Here is a 25,781-nt window from a genome sequence, read left to right on the forward strand (position 1 = left end):
TTCTTTGACTCACCCTTGTATTACAATGGTGCCAAAGTGATCCATCTATTGGGAAACCATACAACTCCCTGTTTTCCACCCTCAGTACAGTATTCAATCAATCGCAGGAGGTTTTCAACACTTTATTACAACACAGGCCTGGTGTCGAATGATTTGGTCCAAGTGTAGGCTCATGTACAGATCAAAGCACATTCAAGTGAGGCCAGGCTGGGGTGTTCAGTAGGTCAGGCATGTCCAATGCATTTCTGAATTGCCATGTTTTCAGCTTCCAATGAGTGTATTGGACGTTGCCCTGTGGTGGGCTGAGGCGCCTGTGTACTTTGGCAGTCTCAGAAATACGCATTCGAGGGGAAGACAGTCTGCAGACCAGGTCATCATTCTGACAACTGCTTTCCCATGCTCCAGGTACAAAAGTCTGCACAAGTGTAGTGACAGCAGACAGAGGCTGCAGACTCTTCTCAATGCTTAGCAAGGGAGGTTGGGCAGGAAGGTAGAGTTTAGCAAAGAAGGTCTTTTGAGCTGGGCATGGTGGCTTGTGCCCGTAGGCCCAGTTACTCGGGAGGCTGAGGCAGGAGGATCACTTGAGGCCAGAAGTTCAAGACCAGCCTGAGCAACATAGCCAGACCGCATAACTACAAAAGGTTTCAAAACTTAGGAATGGAGGTGCACGCCTAAAGTCCTAAGCACTTTGGGAGTCTGAGGTGGAAGGATTGCTTGAGCCCAGAAGTTCAAGGGTCCAGTGAACTATGATCACGCCACTGCACGCTAGCCTGGACAACAGAGCAAGACCCGGTCTCTGAAAATTAAAACTAAAATTGTAAAAAGAAGGTGCTTTGGGTCCCTGACTCGATGGTGGCAGTCAGATGGGCGGGCGGGTGGGCTCAGGGAGAAGCAGGAGCTCTGTCTGGACAAGTTGGGCTTGAGGTACGGGGGTACATCCTGCCAGCCAGTTGGCATTGCTGACAGAAAGTCGGTCATCAGTGTACCCGTGATAACAAGACCACAGCAATGGAGGCACTCGAAGGTTCCACGGCAAGTAGAGAGCAGAACCAGGCACAGATCTCCGGGAGGCCAGGCTGGGGCGTGGGCAGAGGGTGGAGGCCACAAGGAGGGTGAGAAGGAGCTGCCTGCAAGGCCCTGGGGGACAGAGGCCGTCCGGTCACACAAATCGGGAGAGGGCGTGTCTCCGAGGGAAGGGGCGACCGGCAGCGCACAATGACACAGGTCCAAGGAAGGGCAGGGCAGGATTCTCCCCTGTGGTTGCAGAGGCCAGCAAGGAGGCCCGGGGGCTCAATGGGCACACACAGTTGTAGGACGGGATGGGGATGAAGCTGGGGGCCGTGGGGCTGGGTGAGGCTGGGGCTCGGTCTGGCAGGCCCTACAAGTGTGAAGTGAGGAGGTGGAAGACTTGGGTGAGAGTGAGACTGCCATCTGAGGACTGGCCGAGGGCACCCAGGACTCTGCGTGAGGACAGCACAGTTACCCGGGCCAGGTGTACGGACTTGGTTGTTGGCACGCTAGGCTCCACCTGCAACTTGAGCGATCACGAGGGGGCGGGGGGCAGTGAGACTCCAGCTCAGCCGAGTCACGCGAGATACAGAGGAGAAACAGCCTCCCATGGGCTTGGAGAGGCCTGCCTCAAGTGAGCCGAAAGGCGCATGCCTTGCCCAGACTGCTGAGTTATCACAGAAGGTCATGAGCCTCAGTCAGAGCGACCCAGGAAACCCAACTGTAGCGGGAGCCGATGGCTGGGTGGTTCTGATGGTGCTCACATCCAGGGAGGAACATGGGAGGGGAGGGCAGGGCTGGGCTGAGCACAGCTGGCCACAGGGTCTCACTCCAGAGGCTGCTGAATGCCTGCTCCAGGCACGGGGACACTGGTTCCGGGACCTCATGAAGTCCACGTTCTGCTGGAGAGGGCAGGAACCAGACAGATTAGTGTGTGGCACGCTGTCTTCAAAGATCCTGTGAAATAACACAGCCAGGAAGGGAGGGATAAGGAGGGAGAGAGTGAGGGGGGCGGAGTTTGAGTAGAACCAGTGTGGAGGCAGGTGTGGCCCAGGGGTGGTGATGATGGGAAGGGTAGCGGGCTGTGGCACTGCTGGGGGCCACCGGCTAGAGTGAAATTGGTGGAGGCCATTTCAGGAGCCTCTCCCCTCGCTGCCCCTCTCCTCCAGTTCCTCACCCATCCCACCTCTCTGGTTCTCTGCCACTGCCTGGGTCCCAGCACTGTGGCCTCCCGCTCAGATTCTGAAGTGCCTTCTCCCGGTCTCCTGGCCTCTCCTCCCAGACCCCTCCCGTGCTCCCTCCACGCTGAGCCAGAGTGGTATTCGCAAGGTGCACATCTGGCAGTGTCGCCCAGACCCCCCAAGTCTCCCCACTGCTCTCGGGACACAGAGGATCTGCCCCCAGGCCAGCACGGCTCAGCATGGCCGGGTGCCCCCACCCCTGATTCATGACTCAGGCCTCTGCCCTGGGCTCTCAGCAGGATCCTGAGATGGGCCTGCACACACCATGCACAGCTCCCGGCCGGGCCCTCTTAACTCAGCTTCCTCCTTATCATGCTGGCTCAGTTTTCAGATTTCGGCTGAAATCTGCAAGGAAGCCTCCTTGAAATCCATCCTGGATAGCTCCTTTTGGTGGCTTGTAGACACCCACAGTCCCCTTCCCCGATGAGAGAGGAGAAAGGAAGAAGCTGTATTGGCAGACAGATTGGAATGGGTACCAGTAAAAACTCCTGCTGCAAGCCCCACGCACTGCAGTGAGCACACCTATTTCCGAGTCTGTGGACCGACTCTTTCATGGGTTTCTTCTTGATGGGACCTTTTCAACCCTCTTCCGATTGGCACATTTCAATCCCACACCATGGTGCCTCTCTCTGATTGGTGCTACCACCAACCAATCAGCACACTCTCAAGACTATATAAACCCCTGACTGCAGAGGCATTGTGGCAACCCTCTTTCAGGTCCCCTCCCATGTCAGGAGCTTTTCTGTCTTCTAAGAAGTCCCCACTTACTCACTGCAAGGTGTCCATGTCCCTCATTCTTCCTGGACGTGAGACAAGAACCCAGAACTGCTGGACTGAAGAGCTGCACATGCCAGACTGGAAGAGCTGGACCCACTGAACTTAGAGAGCTTCAATACTCCTTGGGGGCCTGGCTTGCCACCCCTCCAAACCGGCAGAGCTGTGAGCATGCCTCAGGGTTCTTGGCTCATCAACCCCCAAACTAAAAGCGCTGTCACACTCCTTGGAGGCTCTGCAACTGTGGGCATCCCCGAGTTCTCAGATGCCACCATGTCCCCTACCTGGATGCCATCACACCCCCAGCCACCATGCAGCTCCCAGGCTGCCAGTGCAGCTTCGGGAAATGCAAAATCCCTGAGAGGCGCAGCTCACCAACTCAAGGGACAAAAGACTGCATCCCCGTGGCATGCATCTGTGCAGCCCATGGGAGGGTCAGTCAGTCCTCTGAGCCGGGCTGGCATCTGTCTCTAACCGCCATGGTCACTCAAGTTCTGCCTAGCGTGGGCATGGAACAGACTCTCAGTGGGCATTACTGGTGAACAGTGGGTGAGCGGACACGTGAATGACTCGATGGTTGTGTTTGTGGGACAGGAAGCATGCCAGTCCTCGCTCCTGATGAGACACAGCAGGTCTGGGAGCTTGAAGCCACGTGTGACAGGCACATGCGCTTCTGCCAGGCTCCAGCCCACAGCCAACCCGACCTGCAGAGAAGGGAGCAGTCTTGTGAGAGTGCTTCGGCCCAGCAGTGGATGCCACTTTCTCTGGGAGGCACAGTCTGTATGCCCCTGACTGCGAGTCTCCCAAGGGCCAGGCCCACCAAGGACAGTGTGCGATGGAGGCTGTTTGGGGAGGTCGGCAGGCACTCAGGAAGCCAACCTTCCCATACAGGGAGACGGCGACCCATGCATGAGCTCGCCGGAAGCATTTAGAGCGCAGGCATCACGTGAATAGAAGTGCCTAGGTACATTAGACATGTGGGGGCACATCACTCATATTAGTTATTATATGGAGATCAGATTTTATTTCCAAATTGCAATCAAATGATATTTTCTGTTAGAACTTTAATAGCAAGGCAAATTAAGCAATGCTATGGGTTCCGTATTACCGATCCAGTCTGGTTATAACCCATTTTTGTGTGTGTTTTGTTATGAATCATGCTGAGAATGAAGAAGAGCAAGACATTTTACAGAATGAACTGAAGAGACTTTTCTTTGGCGGAACAGGGAAACTGCCTGAGCGTTCCCATGACTAATGCTGTCTCAGGGATAACAGCCGTGAGCATCGCTGGCAAAGCACCACACTCGTGATGATAGTTGACCTTCTTGCAGGCATCGCAGATCCAAGAGCTGGACGGGCCTGTCGAGGTCAGCTCGTCAGGTCTCCCGTGTCAACACAAAACTACACAAAATCCTTCCTTAAAGCGCCCTCCCCCCCAAGTCTTGCGAATCAACCTTGCCTTTTCTCTTTGTCCAAATTTTAATGGCCTTCCCCTAAAACATGCTTGGGCCCCACTGCCTCTTGCACACAGCAGGTGCTCCATAAATGCTTAATAGACTAAAAAATGAATCAACCACATGTTAACCACTCAAACATGTCTACTGATAGTATAGAAATATATAAACCACCCAAATGATGCTGGGCACATGGAAGGTGCTTAGCAAACACAAGGTCTCTTTTTCCAGGAATCAGTCATTTCCGGGCCCATCGAAAGTCACTGTTTTGACAGCAGATAATATGGATGGAGGGGTCAGCATGTGCCAGGCACTTTACCGGGATTGTCACACTCATTACAGCAGCCATAGAAGTAGGTGTCACCGTCCTCCTCGTCTTATAGATGGGGAAAGTGAGACACTGAGAGGGAAGGAACATGCCCAAGGCTATCAGGCTTCTGGCAGTAGAGTCAGGCTGATCAGCAGTTGGTGCCGGGACTGGTGAGCTAACCACTGGGCAGCACAGCCTCACACATGAGAGAGCCTACGGTGGCTCCTGCCTTCCCCTCCAGGCTCTGCCCAGCCTCTCCTGGACTCTTCCCTGCCTCTGCTTCCCAAGGACCACGGGGTTCCCTCCCCATCCCCATAGCAGGGCTTCCTCAGGCTACTGCGCCAGGGCTGGAGGCCACAGGCAGGGTGAGCCAGCCAGGACTTCCTTGCCCTGGAGGGGACCAGGAACAATTTCCCCATGTCCTGAGCCCAAAGCCACCCCGATTTCAGCCCCGTTTTCATGCCTCCAGCATCTGGGTCCGTGCTGAGTTGAATAGTGTCCCTGAAGATTCTCGCTCACCCAGAATCTCAAATGTAGCCTTGTTTGGAAATAGGGCCTTGCAGATGCAGACATAGCCAAGTAAAGATGGGGCTAGACTAGATTAGGACAGGTCCCAAATCCTGCGACCGGTATCCCCAGAGGAAAGAGCAATTTGGAGACACAGACGCGCATGGGGAAGACAGCCTTGGAAAGACAGGGGCGCATGACTGCAAGCCAGGAGGGGCTACCAGCAGCTGAGGGAAGCACGTAGGGGCTTTCCCAGAGCCTCCAGTGAGAGCTTGGCCCTGCCGACGCCTTTGCCTTGTACTTCTGGCCTCCAGAACCGTGGAGAGTGAATGCATTTCTGTTGCGGCCAACCACCCCGTGTGGCAGCCCCGGGACACTGGCGGTCTCTCCAGACCCTCAGCACACAGGCAGATATCCCAATGGACCCAAGCACCATGCATTCTGTGAGGTCATGTCCCGTGTGACTGTGTGACTCTGGGTGGTCCCGGACACGTGCCAGGCCTGAACTTTTGATGCCAGTCCTTGAAGAAAAAGTCCAGAAATCGAGAGTAAGCATTTGGAAGCTTACAGCGATTTAACAGAGTGGTTGTATGTCTGTGGATTCTAGAATTGAAAAATTGGGACTTGTATGTTGTGTGTCTAGTTATATTTATTTTCCCCAATAATTCGTTTTTGTTCCATTTTCCAAAAGTGTCCATATTTGGCTGCCTGAAAAAAAAATAAAATAAATTAAATTAAATGGGTCCCTTGGCCCCAAAGGTTTGAGAAACATCAAGGGCCAAAATGCCTCGGTGACAGGTTGGCTGTCCCCAAGAGGCCGGTGGCGAGAAAATGGCATCTGAGGCTTTTCCTCCATAACAGCAATCTCCCCGTTTTCCTGGGATCAGCCTCACCCACTCCATGGCAGCCGCTGCTGCCTCAGACTTTTGCCAAGGAGTCCCGGGGAGGGGGGACATGGGGCCTCTCAGGGAGCACCTGGGGGAGGTGTGGGGGTCTCTCAGGGAATCCTTGGGGAGGATGGGGGGGTCTCTCATTTGGTCTTGGGTCTCTGTTTCCAGGAAGGGAGCTCCAGCCCCAGGCACATCTCCACAGACCTTCCCCGACCATGCCTGGGTCCCCCCTGCCAGCCAGGGCCCAGCATGCTGCCTGTGTTTTCTGTGTCTTGCTGGAGAGTGTGCTGCTGGCTCCTGGAGTTTTTGCTCATTGCTTCCTTCCTGGTAGTCCCTGGCCTCTCCAGGAATCAGATGGGGGTCCTGGGGGCCAAGCAAGGGTCCCGGGGTTCAGGCGGGGGTCCTGGGGGCCAGGTGGGGGCTGGTCTGACAAAGAGGCATCGATTATACAGAATCACCCCCGTGGCAGCCGAGACTCCCTGGGCACCAGCCCCGGAAGGGCTTCCTCCCAAAGGCTCCCATGCCCCCTGCAGGCAAACCGAGGGCCAGGCCATCCCCTCTAAGCGGGCACCAATGGGCCCAAGCTCACACTGCACACCTGTCTGGACCAGCCCAGGCCCACTGCACACAAGGACCCAAGGCTACCAGGAGACAGTCACAGGGCTTAACGGACACAGAGCACATCCGTGTCCCAGCCAGCAACCTGCATGCTTGTGCCCTGTGGACTCATTTAACTTCCACAACTTCCCTGCATGATGGATGCTGCTGTTACCACATTTTGCAGATGGGGAAACTGAGACACTTGAGTAACTTGCCCAAGGGTCCCAGGATGCAAATGACAAAACTGTGGTTCAGACCTGGGCCTTCTGCTCCAGGGAGACCCTGTGACCACCAGGCCATCCTCAGCTCGGCCTTGGAGAGCCCACGTTGGCCACAGTGCCCAGCCCCAGCCCTCCCTGTTGGGCAGGGAGACATGGAATGTCCTGGAACCCTCCAGATTCCACAGGGCTCCAGGCAGCTCGAGTCGGCGCTGGGCTCCTCAGCTGTCTTCCCACCTTCCCCCACCAGCGCGCTCCCGCTGCTGGGCCCCAGGGACTGACCTCCTCTCTCCCAAGACCAGCCCAGGAGCGCCTCCCACGGTGCAGGTGACTCCAGGGGGCGGGGCTGTCATGGAGAAGAATGACGCTCTTCTGGCGGGGGGCATTGAGTGTCCTCCCAGGCGGCTTGTTCATCTCTGGAACCCGGGGGGCGGGGATAATAAAGCCCATGCATCTTCCCGGGAAGATGTCAGCCTATGAGGCTCCACGAAGATCAGCCTGTGAGGCTCCCGCCCGCCTCCCCCTCCTTCCAAGGGCTGGGCCCAGAAGTCCACTGGTGACTGCCAGAGTTGATCTGGCAAGGGGCAAATACCCCTGAGAGAGGAAGCCTCTGGAATTGCACCAGGTCCTTTGCCCTTCTGAGAATGAAAGGAGTCACACCACTACACACACACACACACACACACACACACACACACACACACACACACACAATGTGCACATGTACACACATGCATATGCAAAAACACATGCATACACATATGCACATGCATGCACACACCACACAGGCACACACAGGCACACATGCAACACACGTGCACGCATGCACACACACAAGCACACACCTCACGTGCACACATGCATGCAAGCACACATGGATATACATATGTGCCACACATGCATAGATGTGCACACGTGCATACACATGCACACGTGCCGCCTGCACACATACGTGCACACACATACACACGCATGCACGCATGCCCGCACACACACACATTTCCTGAGACGATCATCTGAAGGGAATGAGGAGGACAATGGAGCTGTGTGCCTGGCTGGGGACAGCAGGGTCACAACCTGGGGGCAGAACAGGGAGATGGGAGCCCTGCTGGACACCAAGTGCCTCCCTGAGGTCACAGCCCATGTGACAGCAAAGTGTGCAAACTGCAGACTCTGGCTTAGGCCGGGACCTAGGAAGGATGGGGGAGGGGAGGAAGCTGCCAGAAGCCAGAGTTGGAAGGAGACTTGGAGGGTTCTTAGGGTGACCCTGCAGCGTGAATGAGGACAGCATGTGACTTCTGGACAGAAGCACAGTTGTAACCAAGCACTGACCAGGCTGCTCTCCCATGTCATGTTTCTAAGGCCCCGTAGAGCCAGATGTCACTCATGCCCCATGGTTCTGAGTGGCAGGGTGTCTGACTCAGGGTCCTAGAAGAGCTCAAGCATGAATCTGCACCCTGGAACTCCCATAGACGTCTCTCTGATGTTAGAGTCATGAGGCGTGTGTTTAAGGATCCATTAAGATGTTTGTCGGGCTGGGCTCGGTGGCTCAGCCTATAATCCCAGCACTTTGGGAGGCTGAGGTGAGTGGATTGCCTGAGCCCGTGGATTCAAGACCCGCCTAGGCAACTTGGAGACACCTTATCTCTACAATAAAATTAAAATAAATTAGCCGGGCGTGGTAGCACATGCCTGTAGTTTCAACTACTTGGAAGGCTGAGGTGGAAGGATCACCGGAGCCTAGCAGGTCGAGGCTGCGGTGGCCAGGAGCGTGCCACTGCACTCCAGTCTGGGTGATGGAGTGAGACACCAACTCAAAAAAAAAAAAAAGATGTTTGTCAGGGCCTGAATTTCATCAACCAGTTGGGAGACCCCCACAGAGGCAGGACCAGGTAAGGCTGCAGCCTCTCATTGCCTTCTTCCTGACTTCACCTACCTCTCCACCGCTCAGCTGCCACCATGGTCTGGCCCGCTCCGAAGACTTAAATACCTTCACTATAGAGTCCTCAGGAAGACAGAGGTGAGGGTCCTCCTGTCTCCTTGGTCAGCGACCCTATGATGAAACCTCGTCCTCGGTTGCAGCCAGTGTCTTGACACGCTGTGCACATGGGCAAGGGCTGGGAGGTAGGCAATGGACCCATTAAGATTCCAAAGGGAGCCAGAACCCTTCCACATCTTACTCCTGGAGCGCCCAACACTGGTCCAGCCCGCACCAAGAAGCAGCCTCTGTCTCTGCTTCTCTGTTTCTGTTTCTGTCTCTCTCTCTCTCTCTCTCTCTCTTTCTCTCTCTCTCTCTCTGCCTCTCTCTGTTACTCTTTATCTATCTGTCTCTCTATCTGTCTCCTTGTCTCTCTTTCCTCCCTCCTCTTCTCTCTTCTCTCTTCCACTTTCTCTTCCCCTTTCTCCTTCCCTCCCTCCCTTCCTTTCTCCCCCTCTCTCTCCCCTGCCTTTCCTCCTCCCTCTCTCTCCCTCCCTCCCTCTCTCTCTAATACCAGTGGCTTCCTGGTCTTGAACCCAGATTGCCACCCCATCTAGAGCCCACTCTGTCCCCATAGCGGCGGCCCCTGCCCCTTCCTGGTCTGCATTCTAGCAGAGGCAGCGCCCCGGCAGCAGGGAGACTGCTCGTCAGATTCTTTCAAGGCGGCTGTCCAGAGAACAAGCCCTTATCACACCTGCCACCTTTTCTGCTCCCCCAAACAAACCATCACCTCCCCTCCCACTGAGTTTCCCTCCAGAACCAAGAGGAAAGCTTCCCAAAAAAGGCTCATCAGGGACCAGCAACAGCGGGTGCGTGGGTGCACCTTTTTTCTAAGCACCTCAAAGCACTTCACTTGCTCAATTAATTAAGACAATTAATTGATTTGGAAAACACTCCTGGAGGCAGGGAAGACATACTTCCTGATACCTGTTTTCCAGATGAGTAAACTGAGGCCCAAAGCAACGGGCTCAAGGTCCCAACAGGAGAGTGACCACATGGGGTGGGGGTGGGTGAGACTAATTTTGCTCCCACGTGTGGAGAGGGCCAGGCAGGCCCAGGAGGAAGGCCCCAGAGACTGGTGACAGTGAGGCTGAGGTCAGCAAGAGGAGAGTGGGATGCAGGAATTCCATCCAGGTTGTGCGGACACATCTAAGCAGGCACCGGCTGCAGAAACTGAGATGCTGGGTGCCCAGATCTAGGGCCTGGGCCGGGTGGGATCACAGTTTGCTGGGTTTGGGTGGCAGGCACACGCTCTACCTCTCAGCTGGTGATCCGCAGGCACTCGGCCAATCGCCCCTGAGCCACGGCACCTGATTGACTGGCTTGCCCTCATGGGGCTCTCTGTCTGCAGAAGGGGTAGGCGGGCTCATGACCGGCAGAGAGCCAGGCACGTGCAGACCCCCATCCTGAGCCTAGCCCCGGGATGCCCCTTGGCCCCCGTCGGCATCCTGGTCACCCCAGCCTCAGCTCTGGGACTCAAGCCCCAACGTGGCTGGGCAGACCCCAAGCCAAACAGGAGCAGGGCTGCAGGCACTCCTGTGGGTCCCCGCCCCGCTCCCTGTCTCCTCTGACTGGGCCGGCCCTGGGTCCGGCCGCCCCCAGAGTGGAGCCACTCACGGCTCATGCCTGCCCGTCCACAGGTGCACAGGCCCCTGGACCTGTGCAGTGCTAGGAAGCCTAGGCCTCTCCTCCCACTGCGTATGTGAGATGCCGCTGCTCCTCAGTGCTGCTTTAAACGAGTTTCCAAGGGTCCCATCACTTGGTTTGCGCCACACTCTGAGGCTAGTGTGAGGCCCTGCACAAGTGGGAGCCCGCGTGCGGCTCCGTATGGTGTGAGCCGGCCTCCTGCCCAGCTGTCTGCTTGCTCACAATTAAGCTTTATGGAGTTGTAAGATGAATAGCAAGCAAAATAACATAAACCTGTGTATTGATCCCGGTGCCACATGACGATCTAGGAGAAAACACTCCCCATTCCTGGCCTCACCACGCAGTCCCAGCCTCCACCACTTCCAGCTTCCTCTTCTGGGTGTGGGTGGTGGCCTTCCAGCCGCAGGCAAGACTCCATTTGCCCCAGGAAGCAAGCCCCGGAGTCAGCCCCAGGAACTGAGACTGGTGAGGCCTCACAGGAAGGCAGGAATTTGCCAAGGCCCTGGGGACTCCCAGCTCACCCCTTCTGTCTTCCTGAGATTTGGCCATGTGGGAAGGCCACTGTTGTGGTCAAGACATGGCCCCTAGGCCCGAGTACAGCGGCTCACGCCTATAATCCCAGCACTTTGGGAGGCCGAGGTGAGAGGATTGCCTGAGCCCACAAGGTTCAAGACCAGCCTGGGCAACTTGGTGAGACCCCGTCTCTATAATAAATCAAGAAAAATTAGCCAGGTGTGGCGGCGTGCACCTGTAGTTCCAAGCTACCTAAAAGGCTGAGGTGGAAAGATTGCCTGAGCCCAACAGGTCGAGGCTGTGGTGGCCATGAGCATGCCACTACACTCCAGCCTGGGCAACAGAGTGAGACTCTGACTCAAAAAAAAAAGACATTGCCCCATCAATATATCATGACCCCAGGAGGAAAACGCATTCCAGCCTGCAAGGCTCCACAGCCTCCCAAGGCTTGGGTGCTCGGATTCTCTCCAAGAAGTCCACAGGGGTGATCTCTACAGAAGTTAAACTACAGTCACATGAGGCCCTCACACGGGAGATGCTCAGAGCACGAAGCCAAGGTCATCCGGTGGGCCAGGATGTGGGCCAGGTGGGAGCTGGTCCCAGGCTGTCTCCCAGCAGGAGGGCAGGGATAGGGGCCAGTTGGCAGGGCCCAAGGCCACCTCGCCCACTCTTCTCTCTTGTCAGAAAGTACCAGAAACACTGGCCGGCCTGGTCAGCTGGGGTGACCAGAGGGAGAGTTCGGTGACTCCAGGGCTCAAAACTCCGTGTCTTCACCACCAAGTCCAAGTTTCCAGGCTGAGGCCCTCATGACACTTCTCATAGCGTCCTCAAGGGGCAGAGAGAGAAGTGCTGTTCCCACCCTCTTCTTAGGAGGGCACGCATCCCATCACAGGGACCCCACCCTCGTGACCTCGTCTAACCCCGTCATCTCCCAAAGGCCCACCTACAAATACCACGGCCCTGGGGATTAGGATTTCCACGTGCAAATTGGAGGGGGACACAGACTGCCTGATATGGTTTGGGCGTCATGCCCTCCAAACTCAGGCTGAAACGTGGTTCCCAGTTGATGGCAGGACCTGGTGGGAGCATCATGGGTGGGTCCTTCAAGAATGGCTTGGCGTTTTCATTTACTAGTCCAGGCGAGAACCAGGTGTTTAAAGAGCCGGGTGCCTCCTTCTCTCATGTGCCCGATCTTGCCATGTGACACGCCTGCTCCTTCTCCCTTCCATCACAAGTAAAACCTTCCCGATGCCTTCCCAGAAGCACAGCACATGCCAACAGAAACAGAAACAGAGGTCCGGCGTGCTGGTGAGAACTTGCCTGGGGTCACCTGCTCAGCGCTGGCCACTGTGTGCGTCTGATTGTAGACACAGCTATGCCCGACCCAGTACTGTGACTGGGGGTGTGCATACCTCATGTCTTTCCAGGGCAAAAATGGGCTGATCACGTGGCCTCCGCCAACAGCTGAGCCCGGGGTTCAGGTAAGGAATGGTGCCAAGGGCCAGGGCCGTGGCCCAGCACACAGTCCTGCAGCCCTGGCCTCTGGGACAACCAGGCTCTGGATCTGAATCTCAGGTTTACCCTGGCACAAAAGTCCGTCTAAGCTCCAGGGGCCTGGCCCCTGAATACATGCAAGAAGAGCTAATTGCTGGTGCCCCTCACCTGCAATGCCAGGAGTAGAACTAGGGAAGGAATGTCTGAGGGCAAGGGAGGGCTTGTGCGTGTGAGACCCGGGTGCGTGCCGGCGTATGCACAGGTGTGCCTCCTCAAACCCACATGGCACACACCTCACATGTGGGCTTCCTGCTGACGTCCACACTGATGTTTATCCCATTTTCCACAATTGGAGGATGTGTAAGCTCACAAGTGTATGAAGATGTGTGTGCATACGTGTATAAAATCCGTGCACACATGAAGCATGGGCATGTGTGGATCGTATGGGCAATACTTGCAAGCATATATTACTGTGTGTGTTGCTCATGCAGGTTCATGTGTGTCCGTCCGTGCGTGCGTGTGTGTGAGGATAACACGGCCAGCAGTGGGGGAGAAGGGACAGGTGAGCGACACTCAGAATCGCTGGTGGGGTGTGAAGACTTATGTCCGGGTAGGTTCCTTTCTGGGAAGGGGCGCAGGGGGTGCTACAGGCCACCAGCCCTGAAGTGAAAGTCCAGGGGACACTTGGCGGGAAGGGGGCCGCCGGCAAGGTCACGGGAGCCCGGGACCCTGAGGCTGGGGCAGCGGGCTGGGCCCACACAGCCCCCCAGAAGGCATTGCTCTCCAGTCAGGCACAGCGGCAGGGGTGGGCAGGAGGGAGAGCTAGTGTGCGGAGAGGCATGAGGCCTGATGTCCCTGAAGGCTGTTCCCTGCCCCAAGCTTCAGAGGCTCCCATGGGAGCCCAAAGAGGCAGTTTGTGTACTGAGATCCGATCCTGTGGAATGCCAGCAAGGTCATGCTGAATTCCTTCTGGCCACGAGGAAACCGAGGCCCAGAGGGGCTTGTCTGGTTGCACGCCAGGAGCGGGGTCAGCCCAGCACTTAGCACAGGAAGTCCCCTCCAGACAAACAAGTTCTCCCTACGTGTGAACAAGTTCATGTTGCAAGTTCTCCCTACATACGAACAAGTTCATGTTGCAACATGAGGGTTTGTAGGTAGGGGACTTCCTGTACTCAACAAACGTCTCATGAGTGAAGAAATGAATGAACAGACGAATGAATGGGGGGTAGACAGGATTCACGGGATGGGTAATTAACGAGGGACTACCTTGAACCCCTCATGGTTGACTCCTGACTCCAAAGGGAGTTGAGAAGGCGTGTGGAGTGAAGTCGCAGGAAGTGGGATGTGCGCTCTACGCTGCGGGAGGCGCTGAAGGAGTGGGTGAGTCTTGGGTGTGTGCCTCTGTCACCAGAGGGCTTTGTGTGTGGGGGGGTGTGGGCCTCTAAAGAGTGCCCCTCAGAGAGGGGTCCTAGCAGGCTTGCTACGGGCGGAGCCTTCTGAGACAGCAGAGAGAGGCATGCAGTTCCAGAGCGCACCAGGCACGCGCTCACCCCAAGACGCAGCCATGGGAGCTGTGGGCTGGGACAGAGACCACTACAGATGAGGCCCAGGTTGCCCTGGAGAATCCCACAGAGACAGGGTGTGTGTACTGTCGTGAGGGTCGACGGTGAGATTGTGAGCCGAGGGGGATGGCAGGAGGGATCAGAGAAGCCAAGGCAGCATTCTGTGTGTGTGTGTGTGTGTGTGTGTGTGTGTGTGTGTGTATGTGCGTGCTCGTAAGTGTGAGCAAGTGTTTGTGTGTGTGTGCAAGCATGTGCTCGTCTGTGTGTACGTGAGTATGCACTCCTGTGTTTGTGTGTGTGAGCTCGTGGGTGTATGACCATACATTGGTGTGTGTTTGTGTGCATGAGCTCTTGTGTTTATGTGTGAACACATGCTTTGAGTGTGTGTGAGCATGCACTTGTGTGTGCACGCATGGTCACATGTATGTGCCCGTGTGCACACGTTCATGTGTGTATTGTGTGAGCACGTGCTCACGTGTGTGTATATACACTTGTGCATGTGAGCTTGCGCTCGTATGTGTGTGTGCACGTGCTCATGTGTGTTGGGTGCCGGCCTCCAACTGTGCAGTGCTGTGAGCCCCACGCATGGCAGTGCTCCGGTGCTCCGTGAGGAAGTCGCTGCTGTGATTCCTGCCCTCTGCCTCCTAAAGCACGTCCCTGGAAGGTGGTTGGTGGAGTGACCATGCAGCCTGTTGTCCAGCTGGGACCCTTGTGAGCGAAGGGGCACTGCTAATCCCAGTGCTGGACACCCGGCACAACCCGGGACTGTCCCAGCCCAGGCTCTGAGGTCGGCAGCGGCTGCCCTGGAGGCCATGGCAGCGCGGTGTGGACATCCCTGTCCTCCTCGCCGAGGGAGCGTCACCCCGTGCCATCCCCATTCCAGACAGGGCCCAGCCCCACCCACTGGGCCACAAGGCTGGTGGCTGGGTCAGGGGCACTGGGAGGACCGAGAGTGGGAGCAAGGGTGCCCTGAGCCTAAACATCTCACTGGCCAGCTGGACCCAGAGCGCAGGGCCCTCGGGTCACAGGCCTGCTGGCTGGCTGGGTTGTCCACACACCCTCCACCCCCGCTCGCGCCCGTCCTCCCGCGCCAGCCCGGGCGCGGCTCTAATGGATTGCATTATCTCTCTCATCACTGCTTAAATATTTATCAGACCATCCTGTGTTTAGCGGCCGAGGGCGGGGCGGAAGGGCGGCAGGCAGCTCTGCTCTGGCCAGATGCAAGGGTTAATTACAGACGGGATAAATCCCCCGATTTAAACATTAACTAAACAAGCAGGGTGGGGGATTAGAAGGGGCTGTCACTCACCCGGGAGGGGGTGGGGACCGCGCAGCCCGGCAGTCCAAGCGGCTCGGGTGCCCGTTCCGGGATGCGCCTGCTCCTCCCCACCTGCAAACCTGCGGGCTGCCGGCGCCTTAAACCAGCTTCTAACGAAAACCCGTCCTTGCGCTTCGGCTCCTCGAGCAAGCGCGCGGGGGAGCTGGGCTCTCCTCCCCGGCGGCGGCGGCGGCGGGGGCCTCGTAAACGGGGTTCTGGAGGTAACTCCGGGCTGGCGCAGAGAAACATTGTTCATTACAACCCAGCAGCTGAGATAATGCTGCTTGCTAATTTTCCCTTTCTCAGTCAGAAATTAAATAAAAAGTCATGTCTCAATTACAATCCTGGATCCAGCTCAGATGAGGGCCCCAGGCCGCGCCCAGGCTCCATCCTTCCTGCGACTGGCTGCCATCGCGAGAGATGATCCGGGCTCTTCCTGGCTTTTCTTCGAGGCCATTTGCATTCATTCTGAGCGCTCCCTGCGTTTGATTCGAGTCTCTCCAAAGTGCCAGTGCACACCACAAGTCAATCACAAACTTCAATTACGAAAAAAACAGAGCAGGCGCCCAGCAATCCAGGACTCTGAGCTCCAAGTTCCACCACATAGCTGGCCTGAGGCGGTCATTTCCCAGCCTTGTTCCGGCCGCGGCTGGGTCAGTTGCCGGTCCGCAAAGTCTTCTCCAGGTCGAGTTAGACTGGAGAGGGCTCACTCCTTGCAAAAGTAGCCTATGTTTTTATAGCCTTCCTTTTTTTTGAGTCAGGTTCTCTGTTACCCAGGCTGGAGCACAGTGGCACGATCTCAATAACCACGATTCACAGCAGCCTCCAACTCCTGGACACAGACAATCCTTCCACCTCAGCCTCCCGAGGAGCAGAAAACTACAGGTATGCACCATCACACCTGACTTTAAAAAAAAAATACAGATGAGGTTTCATTGTGTTGCCCAGGCTGGCCTCGAACTCTTGGGCCCAAGAGATCCACCCTCCTTAGTCTCCCAAAGTGTTGGGATGACAGGCTTGCGCCACCGTGCCTGGCCTAGCCTTCCTTTTGACGGGAATGTCCCTTGGACAAAATGAGAAGACTGAATGAGCTGGTAAAAAGACTTTTCAAAATGCGAATGAGTCGACCGTATTATATTTAATTGAATGCTTATTCGTCAACTTCCCGAATGAGGGGAAAGGAAGCAGCAGCACGCTTGGTCCCTCGCCTTCAAGCATTCTCTGTTCTGGGAAATTGTTGGCGTTTCCAGAATGTGGCACAAAACGTTAGTGCCAAATGTCACTAGTGTGGATGGGCCCAGACGCTGGGAGCTCGTGGGAGTTATCAGACAGGACCTGGCAGACCCAGAAGGTCATAGCTAGGATGGGACAGCACCCCAGAAAGGAGTAGGGCATGGCCAAAGCCAGGGCTTGCCATGCACAGGGCAGTTCAGGGTGCAGCAGCCAGCAGATGAGTGAGAACCCAGCCCTGCAGCAGGGAGGAAAGAGACAGTGGCGCCATCCACCCACCTCTCAGTCACTCAACAAACATTCGTGAGCGCCTACCAGTGCTGGGGGCTGCTCAGGGTGCCAGTGTGGACTAGATGACAGCAACCTTGACTGTCCCACTACACTGGAGCCTTTACAAACATGACAAAGGGGAAAGACACAAGAAGACAGAGAGAGACCTGGTGCAGGAAGAGGGGGCAGGTCCTGGCCCCTGTCAGGGGCTTGCCAGACCCCTCCAAGCCCTAGGTCTCTGAACGGCCGGAAAGTGTGAAAAGTTGAGGCCCCTATCTCCCCTTCTTAAACACCCTCAGGCACGTGTGCCCAGAACAAAGCAGTGCCCTTAAAGGCAATTCTGTGTGTGATTGAGGACACCATATGCATGCTTTCCTTGGGAACTGTGTCCACCACCCGGAATCCTGGCCTCTCCACTGAGCAGCCCTGTGGTCTTGGGCGGCTGACACGACATCCCTAAGCCTCAGTTTTCACAACTGCACAGTGGAAATACAGTACTCACCTCATCGGGAATCATGAGGATTAAATTCATTCATTCACGTGAATACGTGATCACAAGGCCTGGCCCCTGCCGCGTGTCCATAAACCTGGGCCGGGTACATTTGGCTTCTCCCAGCTTCCTCACATCACACTCCCTTCCAGCCCCGTCCCGCCAGGCTCTCTGCTTCTGCAATCCCACTGTGTCTATCTCCAGCTACTCCTTGACATGGCCTAGCCTGCCTCCCATCAGGCCAGGATCCCGTCTTCTGCCCAGCTTGCTTTCCTACTAGATCTACCGGTCCTCCCATCACAAGGTTTGTCCCCCAGGAAGGGGCCTGGGACATGGCACATTCGCCCTCCCTCCTTGAGCACAACTTAGACTCTTCCCGGTGTCACGTCATCCCAGCAAGGGCCCAAGAGCTGGTCATCTAACCCACCCATTTGCCTGACACTCGCAGCGAAACTATTTCTCCCATGGAAGCAACCAGTGAAGTGGCAGACAAGAAAGAAAAGTAGAGAGGAGAAAGGAATGCATCTAACTCATGCCTCCCAGGTCCCACGAACCAATGACCCTTGCGTGGGACCTGACCACTCCGCTCCAGGATGCTAGGGCAGGGCCTAGGCCGATGGAGTGGCCAGGGATAGCCGTGGCCACAGGTCACCTGCCCAGTGGTTCCTCAGAAGGCCACCAGGGTAGACAGGGTCTGATGGCGAACACTAGGGTCCCCACGGGCCAGGAGCAGGAGGGCGGTGCCCACCCTACGCTGCTCAGCAAAGCAGTAAGAATGACCGAGGAGACACGTACCCAGGCCCCTGCCCCAGCAGCTGGCCGCAAGCCACCATCCAGGGCCACCATCCAGGGACAGAGAGTATGCTGAGACACTGGAGCAGCTCACAGAGCAAAGACTCCAAGTGCAACCCTGAGTACAGCCGTCAGAGCAGCAAAGGGCTAGATGGGTGGGGTGTCATGGCAGGCGTGGGGGCATGGCCCTGTCTTGCATAACGTATTCACCATGTGCTGGGTCTGTCTGCAGGGTTGCACCCTTCAGGGGTCAGCCATGCTGGCAGGGTGAATGCCCCGGCCGCACGTCCACCACGTCCCGCGAGTGAGGCATCATCACTCTTCTGAGTTCTCGACAAGTGAGTTCTATTAGCCATGCAACCATCTGCATTATCACAGAAACTTTCGACACCACATCTGTCAATGGGCGAAAGGGAGAGCTGTTAAATTCTTTAAATATAATTCCAGCGGTTATGAATCTTTAATGGTTCTAAAAATGGCTTTAAATTTTTTATCACCCACTTGTGCAAACAAAGTTCCTTATCAAGGGTGACGACCAAGAATGTGTAGAGATCATCATTTTCAAAGCCCCCGGCAGCTCTGTGTAGCCACTTAAAGCATAAACCCTGATAGAAAGCAGTTATATTTGTGGATGGAAACAACTTCGGTTCTCATTAGAACTAAAGGTTTCGTACTCAGTCAATATGTAATGTCTTTCCTAATATACCACATTTTATTTTCATTTCATAGAATATAAAGAAAGTGTAATGACTTTATTCCCAAGCCTTGGTAGATGCTCTAGGTCCTTGCAGTTTACTATGGTGTGCAATATAAATATTCTCGTGTGCGTGTGTGTCATGACACTACAAGGTCAGGACGCCCTGCTGCAAGGTCTCGTGCTTGATCACCATGGATTGGGTGTGGCATGTGACTGACTGGACCCTGTCATCTCTCTGTTGTGTGCACATTGGTGTGGCCCAATGGCAGGGTCTGCAGGGTCTCAAGAGGGCACCATGGGGCCCAGAAGGGGCTCCCCTTGAGTTGTTCCACTGGTGCCCTCCTCCTAGGGATGTTGCCAAGACTGGATTCCCAGGGGGTGCAAGAACTGGCATCGCGAAGGAGGGAAGAATGCATATGGGGATGAGGGGAGGAGGGAGGTGACATTCTCAAATACAAAGACAGGCTCACTGTCTTAGCCAACCCAATCCATCCTCCTCTGTGCTTCCAGGAGGCTCTCTTTTCCACCTCTCAATTTTAAATAACTTCCTGAACTATAAATGCAAGGAGTTCCAAATGAAAACTGATTGATAGCCTCGTATAATTATATAATAAAAACACACTGATATGCATATACATTATGTGTGGGCTGGTGTGTCTATACGCATCTGTGTCTATTCCAGAGGGAGGAATGTGCAATAACATCTTCTGAAACAAATTGTCAAGGTGTCAATAAGAAATCTCGTAATGAATGTGTGGGTGTGATCTGGGGTAATTCCATCGCAATTATGTCGCTCAGGCTGATTTCCCAAGGCAGGTCTTAAAGGTACAAGCCCTGTTCCCCAGCCGAAAGCCGGGTGTTTTGCTTCCTATGGAGTCTTTAAAGCGCCACATTTCCAGGGCAAAATGCCTTTCCTGGAGCAGACCAGACCCACTGGAGGAGATCAGGTAACTGAGGAGAGTGTCAGGAGCTTCAGGCCACCTAAATCAGCTTTTAAAACCTAGGGGGGGGATTTCCTGTGTTCACCCCAAAAGAATCTTAGCAACTGCTCATGGCTAAGAGATAAACAACAGCGCTACCCCCAGCAGAGAAGCGAACCGTCCCAACAGTGAGTTCTAATTGCATCAAACACAGAGAGAATGCTGGGGGCTGAGGAAGAACCAGAGGAACTGGCAGGCGTCTGCTGGAGGGGGAAGGGGATATATTGTCTCTCTTCCCCAAGGAGTTCCTGGCCTATCTGAAGGACTAGATGGGTGAACAATACAATCATTTGATGTGACATGGAATGTGATAGTGATCTACCCCGTGGGAACCCAGGGGAGAGGTGGGGCCTTGAAAAAGACCTTTTAGGATGGGGGTCATGGAAGCTGAGCCTTGAGTGAAGAATAGAAGTGCAGTCGAGACCCAAGAGATCACTTTTGCATGATGCCTTCCTCTGTGCTGCCGCAAAGCAGGCCCATCCCCAACAAAATGTTGTTTAACTCCATTCCGGAATCTTCTGAGCAGGGACAGGCATCCCCCATTGCTCATCCCTGACACCCGACTGCAGAAGCCGCTGTCAGGAAACCTGTTATGGACACTTTCAGGAGCTTCAGAGACAAACTGGAGGAGTGAGGAGAAAGTGCTGAACACCTCATGGGCTTCCGTAGGAAATGGGGCGGGGCAGAAATCATGTTCTCTGCGTTCCCCACAGCATCTAGACCCAGACCAGTCATCTTGTACAGAGACCACGAGGGCGTCTCCTTGTCCCTCATCCCTGCAGGGACATCACCTTCCCCACCCACACACTCCGGACCTATCCCCAATCCTGCCAGCTTGGCCTTGGGAACACCTTTGACTCCGCCCCCTCCTTTCCCCCATAGCTGGGCCCATGGGGCTCCTCATCTAGATCACCACAGCTGTGGCCCCAGTGGCCTCCAGCCTCCATCCACCCACCTCCCAGCTATCAGTCTGACTTTTCAAAAGCACATAAAACTCCCCTCTTCCCCCTGCCTTGCTTCTCAGATAGAGCTCAGACTCCCAGGCACGATCAGCAAGACCCCCATGCCCTGCCTCGCCTTCCCTTCCAGGTTTCTGTCCCTTCCCCAAATCCCAGGCATCTTAGTCTCTCTCTCTCTCTCTCTCTCTCTCTCTCTGTCTCTCCCACTCCCCCTCCCTCTCTCTCTCAAATGTTTTTCTCCTTCATTGCTTAACTTAACATAGGTTAACTTGCAGGCAACTTTGAAAATCCCACTCAGGCTCTCCCTCCAGGATTGATCATCTGGGGCAGATAGTCTCCCTTCCCCACCCCAAACTCCAGAGCTCTTGTGTGTGTTCACCTCTAGATAAAAACAATTTCCTGTCTCTTTACTAGTCCATCATACCCTCGAACTGCAAGTAATTCTGTGGTAGGGATCATGCTAGTGTTGCTAGCACCCAACACTCAGCACAGTTCCTGGCACATAGCATGTGCTCAATCGATATTGGGAGGAAGAGAGGGAGGGAGGGATGAGTGAAAGGAAGAATGAATATCTGGGTGGATGGGTAGAGAGATATTTGGATGGATGGATGGATGGATGGAAGGATGGATGGATAGTTGGATGGATGGATGAGTGAGTGAGTGAATGGAAGAATGGATATTTGGATAGAGGGATAGGTGGATATATGGATGGATAGATAGATGGATGAATAAATGGAAGGAAGGAAGGAAGGATAGATGGATGAATGGATGGATGGAGGGAGGGAGGGAGGGAGGGATGGATGGATGGATGAGTAGATATTTGGATGGATGGGTGGATGGATAAATGGATGGATATTTGGATGGATGGATATTTGGGTAAATGGATGGATGGATAAATGGGTGGGTGGATGGGTATTTAGATAGATTGGTGGATGAATGGATGGATGAGTGGAGGCAGGAAGGGAGGAAGGGAGGGATGAGTGAATGGAAGGATGAATATTTGGATGGATGTGTGAGTGGATATGTGGATAGATGGATGGATATTTAGATAGATGGGTGGATGGATGGATGGATGGATGGATGGACGGATGGATGGGTGGATGGGTGGATGGATGAAAGGATATTTGGATGGATGGATGATGGATGGATGGATGGATGGATGGAAGGATGGATGGGGGATGGATGGATGGATGGATGGATGGATATTTAGATAGATTGGTGGATGGATGAATGAGTGGATGGATGGAAGGAAGGAAGGAAGGAAGGATGGGTGGATGGATATTTGGATGAATGGATGGATGGATGTTTAGGTAGATTGGTGGATGGATGGATGAGTGGATGGAGGGAGGGAGGGATAGGGAGTTAGATGGGTAGACATTTGGATGAATGGTTAGGTAGATGGGTTAATAGTGCTTTAATAACCCAAGGAATGATAAAATAAGCTTCTTCTTTTCAGTCTGCCCCCACCAACAAGTTCAACCTCTAGTATAATATATCAGATCCACTAAAGACCTTCACGACCTGAGAAGTGACCAAAAAAATGACAGGAACTGCAGCATAGCATAGAAAATGGAAGTGTTCACAGCAGAAGCCTATATTAAAACAAAAGATCTCGGGTAAAGTTCCACCAGATCCATCTTCTACCAATTGAAAGGAAGCATTGGAAGCAGGCATCAAACCAACTGTCAACCTCTAAGTCAGCCAAATGGGAAAGAACCGTATAAAGTCCACTTCTCTTTCTGGACTGCCTTCTGGACACTGCGTAAGTGAGTCTCAACCAGATCACTCACCACCATAGAGAGATATGCATCCTTATAGATCAACCTGAAGCGCCGCTCTGATTATATTCTTCAGATAAAAATCTAGAAGCAGAATTATAGATTTTTAAAGTACAGTCATTTTAGAGACTTTAATAAAACACTGCCAAATTCATCTCCAAGAAAGCCATGTCCACATGCAGTCTCTCCTGTAACACATAAGTAGCTTTTTCACCACACTTTTACCGACACTACAGAATTCATTTTAAAATCATCCCCAACTTGAGAAGCAAAAGTGGAATAGCACTGTTTTTATTTACAGCTCTTCGGCAACTACTAAAGTTGACGTTTTTGATGAGTATAAGCCATTCTGTGAATTTCATGTTAATTTTTCTTTGCCTTCTTCCCAGTTGGCTTTCTTGCCTTTATTATTAATTTGCAAAGATGTATCTTAGTATAGTAATATTATCCATCCTTTACCATATGTTGCAAATACTACTTCCACCTCTTAAAAAACAGTCTGGGTACACCTATAATCCCAGCACTTTGGGAGGCCGAGGTGAGAGGATTGCCTGAGCCCACGGGTTTGAGACCAGCCTGAGCAACTTGGCGAGACCTCATCTCTACAATAAATCAACAAAAATTAGCCAGGTGTGATGGCACATGCCTGTAGTTCCAGCTATTTGGAAGGCTGAGGTGGAAGGATCACCTGAGCTCAGCAGGTCGGGGCTGCAGTGGCCGTGAGTGTGCCATTGCACTCCAGCTGGGGCAACAGTGAGACTCCAACTCAAAAAAAAAAAAAAGTAACTCCCCCACCCCTAGATCGGAAGTGGATGAATGAAGCTTCATTCAGAAGGTAGTTCAAAGTCCTGCACCAGGAGATCCTGGACATGCAGGGGTGTGTAAGGCCTGTTACCTGTTCTCAAGAAATTTGCAGTCGAATTAATCTTCACAAATACACTGTGACGAATTAATCGTCACAAATACACTCATGGAGCATTCTTTCATCACACTCCAAGTCTTCAGGAAGAGGGGGACTTGAGCTGGACCTCGACGACTGAGTCAGAAGGCAGGGAGGGAAGGGCATCCTAGGAAGAAGCAGGATGTGAGGAAAGTTGCAGAGGTGGGAAACCCCAACGCGTGTCCCAGGAAGCCAGAGGGTTCAGTGCGGTGATGGAGAGACCGTGTGGGTGAGTGGTTGGAGGTGAGGTCAGCTCAGGGGGGCCGAGACTCCCAGACTCTCCCACCACACCGTCTCCTGAGGGCTGCTTCTCTCTCCTGGCTGGGCCCCACAAAAGCCTTTGTCTCCGAGCTCCAAGGTGTGTGCGTGCTGTGTGTGTGTGTCCCCCTCTGTTGTGAAGGGTGTTGTTTGTCTGAATTGATGAGCCTTTCTGCATGGGAGCCATCTGCTGTCTGTCAGGTGCCTTGTCTCTCCAGCATGTTGATTTCAATAAAATATGACGGCACTTGGAGTGTGCTGGGGATTTGAGGCTGTGGATCCCACAAAGCCCAATCAGGATTGGGTGGAAGGCCACTGAGTGCCTCTCCCTTGGGCACCAGCATCTAAGGGGAAGTGTGACGGGGATGCTCTCGGGCTACCGGTTCATTCCACCCCACCTCCTATCTTCTGCCACAGGATGAGTATTGGACTCCGACCTGGCCACCACAAGAGCCTGTTTCCCTGGAGACGGGGACAGCTCTGGGATGAGCCTGTGACTTGAGCAGGCCTGTGGGTAAGAAGAATTGTCTTTCCGCTGCCAAGGCTGGGGATACATGTCTGAAGTTCCCGGCAGTCATCCTTGCTGGTGTGTAGACAAAGCCAGACAGAGACACACAAAGACGAAAGACAGATGATTCCCTGCAGATATTGAGACATCGCTCCCTCAACGCTAGGAGCTGCACCCATGTCTTCCCAGCTATAGAAACGTCTTTTTGCTTAAGCTCATTTGAGTTGAGTTTCTGCCACCCACGATATAGGATTCCTGGATACACCGCCTTGCGATCAGTCCGGACACCCAAGCCATGCATGTGGGAGCCATCCTCAGAGCCTTTCCTTTCACCCCAAATCTGCTCAATCCACCGAACCCTCTTGGTCCGATCTCTAAAATGTCTCGATTCCAGCTCCAAAAGGTCTCTTGTTACTCCCGAATTACCTCTCATCTGGATCATATAGCCGCTTCCTGAATGGTCTCTCCAGGATCTTGACTCCTCCAAATCCGTCTTCCAAAAATGCTACCATGGTGGTCTTGGTGTCACAAATTTCAGAATGTGTTTATTGCCCGTGAGACGAATCCAAGTTTCTAAGCATAAGACACTCAGGCCCACCCGCCTCTCGAGTCCCAACTCCGAATGAACCCCATCTTCCAACTGTTTGATGCCCCCAAGTCTTCACCCATGTCCTCACCCATGTCCTTCCGGAAGGTCTTCCTCCCCTTGTTCATTGAGTTGCCCCTCTAGCCCACCAGAACACAGCTCACACTGCACCTCTTTTGCAGAATGTTCATGGCCCTACTTGACCATAACCTTCTTCTGGGGACTCGTATCATTTTGGTGTTGGGATCAGTGATGAGGAGATGACCCAGCACAGCGGTTAAGAAGAAGGGCCCTGGGTAAGCAACCCCAGTAGGAGTCCTCACTCGCCTTTGCCAGCTACGAGAACTCACTCAAGCAAGGAGCCTCATCCTCCTGCAGGTCACTTTACACGATGGCACATGGGGGAAATTAAGGTGCAGTAAAAATCAAATGTGAAAAGTGAATGAATTTCTCAGACAGAGCACAGCAGGCACCCAGTGCATGGCGGCTCTAAGTGTTGTGTTTGTAACGTTATATGGCCAGTTTTTCCCGTCACCCATCTCCTCACCCCAACTCTCACTGTGAGCTTCTTGTGGACAAGAACCAAGCGCTGTGTCTTCTGCTGTGTACACAAGGTGCCTAGCACTGTGTCAGCGCACGGTAGGTAGGCATGCGCATCCATCTTGTGACTCCGTTCATTTCTTTCCACCCACAGTCTTACTGGGAAAGGGTGAAAAAGGCAGTGTGGTGACTCTCCTGTTATTGATGGGACCCTACATGGCCCAAGACTGATCAATGAT

The sequence above is a fragment of the Carlito syrichta genome, unplaced genomic scaffold, assembly GCF_000164805.1.
Source record: "Carlito syrichta isolate Samal-C Ts95f unplaced genomic scaffold, Tarsius_syrichta-2.0.1 Scaffold288221, whole genome shotgun sequence".
Classification (NCBI taxonomy): Eukaryota; Metazoa; Chordata; class Mammalia; order Primates; family Tarsiidae; genus Carlito; species Carlito syrichta.